Consider the following 2647-nt stretch of genomic DNA (forward strand, 5'->3'; position numbering starts at 1 on the left):
TTTTTTTTTTTTTTTTTTTTTTTTTTTTTTTTTTTTTTTTTTTTTTCTCTTTGTAACATTATTCTGTAGTTTGCGGTTATAGATAAAAAATCTTGGAGCATTTTATCAACACACTAATAAATTGCTGGATTTCAACATTCCTACAATTGAAGAAGCTTTAGTGGTAAGCTTTAGTATATATGCTCTCTTAGAATGAATTCATTATATACCATTTAATGCCTATCTGATCCTGCTTGCCAAAATCCAGTCTGATATTTCTTAGTTTATTCTTTGGAAGACTCGGCATTTTCAGTTGACTATCATTCCCTTGTATTTGTGCAGTTAATATCAAAATCAGTTAAGCAGGTGATTCTAGATGCAAAGATTGGACCACCGTCATATGAAAATGGGCTTGCAAAGGACATCATTTCTGTTGTGAGTTTTCTCTTCTTTCTCCTTTGTCTGCAAGTTCTTGTTTTATGGAGTATTTGTAAAATATAAGGTTGTTCTGGTTGTGGCTGTGTTCTAGAATAGTACTAGCAATTTTAGGATTAACCGTACAGCTGACAGTTGCAATATTTTGCCTTCATTTTTGTATTATCTTACTCTTAAACCCGTGATCCTTACCATCTCTCCCTCCGGAACTGAAGAAAGCATAGTGTTTGTTGATACTATTATATATTAGTTCGAAGGAATTATGGGTGTACTCAAGAGGGGGGAGCTTTCAGTTTATGTTGGAACTGGGGTTGTAGCTTGGATGAGAGATGGGATGATAGTGCCCGTGGCATTAGTGAGGCACTGAACTTCCACCCGAAGAGGAGACTAGTTTATGTGTTAAAGCCTATTCATGTTTCATCAAACACTGGAGAGGTGTTTTGTATGGTTTTTGTGGGGCCATTTCAAGGCAGTTTCATTCTTGCTAGCAGAAATGGTGAGTGGTGGAGAGGTGTTTTGTATGGTTAGGCACTGGAGAGGTGTTTTGTATGGTTTTTTTCTCCCCTTAGTTGTAATTAATGAGGATGTGCTAGAAAAGTAGCCTTCATCATCCCTAGTGTGAGTGATGTGCACATTCCGACTGGTAATAAATGAGTGGGGAGGCTCCAAGTATCTCAAATACTTAGAGAATTGTATTGTAATTCTGTTATGTTTTATGTTTCAATCTATTTGGGTTCTACTACATTTGTTCACACAATTATAAGCTAAGGAGAGAGGGCAAAAGGATAGAGATTGAAGTGCAGAGTGATGTTCGGGAAGTAGCATTTAAAATAACAATAAAATGTCAAGAAGGAAGACGAGTCGATCTAAAGGGCACCCCTTACAGCTGCATGTCTCCGCACACTCCCACTATCAATAGTGGTCTACACTCCATCTAAAAAGAAATAGAGTAACATGGAATGAGTATAAAAATACTCAATAAACAACCTATTTGTAGGCTTTTTTTCGGACTTAATCCTATACAAAGAAACTTAGGCTATGTGTTCATAACTATCCCTAGCGATAACCAATTTATGGCTTAACATCTGTATCAAACTGTGTAGGTCATTGTGTTACTAACCCTTAGCATACCTCGTTTAAGGAGTACTCAATCTCTCTTAGGTTCACAGCCAAGTTTTCTATTTTCTCTTGGCTCTAGGTTTCACGTATGTCTAGGTCCTTCATTAGTCTTGTGCAAAGTGTGCCTTGAATCGCTGTGGCCCATGGAAAGGCTCAAGGGTAATACTCATAAGTCTAGAGGAGCCTTTTTGCTGTACTCCATGCATGTCTACCTACTGAGCTCTAATTGGTGGGTTCTCCCTAGTGGTGTCAGGCAACATCTACATGTTTCTAAGATCAGTAATCTACTTGTCACTATGCCTTTTCAGGCTGGAACAGAAAACTACATGCTTATGTACCCTCCTCGAGCTAGAACAGTAAAACTACCTGTCTAACTATGCTAATAATAGCTTGTCAAAATTACGTAATAGCCTTTCTTCACTATGCTAATAACAACTCATCATGCTTCACTATGCTAATAACAACTCATCGAAATTACTTATGCGTAAAAAGGCAGGAATTTTTTCCTCTTGGAGCTATGGGATTCAATACATTGGCTGTAAACCTGTTACTTTTTAACGTAAATCCCTACTTCATCATCTTGTTTCCTGGCCCCTGGGAGTCTAGGTACCCAGTAGAAACAAGGAGGCAGTCAGACTTAGTCTTTATCTCTGGGGTGGCATTCTCTTTTGCATCTGTTTGCATGCCACAGAATCTGTTTCTCATTTCTGCTACACTGCTATAGAGACAACTCTTATGAGATGCTCGACAGACTCCCTGTGTTCCTGTTTCTGGCAAACCATACAAGCAATAAGTCGAAATGGTGTTGATTAATGCCTGTTAGAGATATTTTGTAAGAGATTTGTCCAGAAAAGAGCATGTCCCTAGAGGCTCTACTAAAAAGGATATATAGGAGTTAATTTATTTCTATTTCTTCCTCTAGGAGCTCTCTATCACGATTTTTCTGATTATAGTCTTTCTTGATTTTTCCTGAATGGGAGAGGGCTGACTCCTTTGACTTGTTTGTTAGTGGCTCCTTTATAATTTATTCTTCTATGAAATATTTTTTTATCCTCAATTTCTATATATGGATATTTCTTTTCTCTTTTTTTTTTTTTTTTTTTTTTTTTTTTTT

This window comes from Cucurbita pepo, unplaced genomic scaffold (genome assembly GCF_002806865.2).
Source record: "Cucurbita pepo subsp. pepo cultivar mu-cu-16 unplaced genomic scaffold, ASM280686v2 Cp4.1_scaffold000463, whole genome shotgun sequence".
NCBI classification, from domain to species: domain Eukaryota; kingdom Viridiplantae; phylum Streptophyta; class Magnoliopsida; order Cucurbitales; family Cucurbitaceae; genus Cucurbita; species Cucurbita pepo.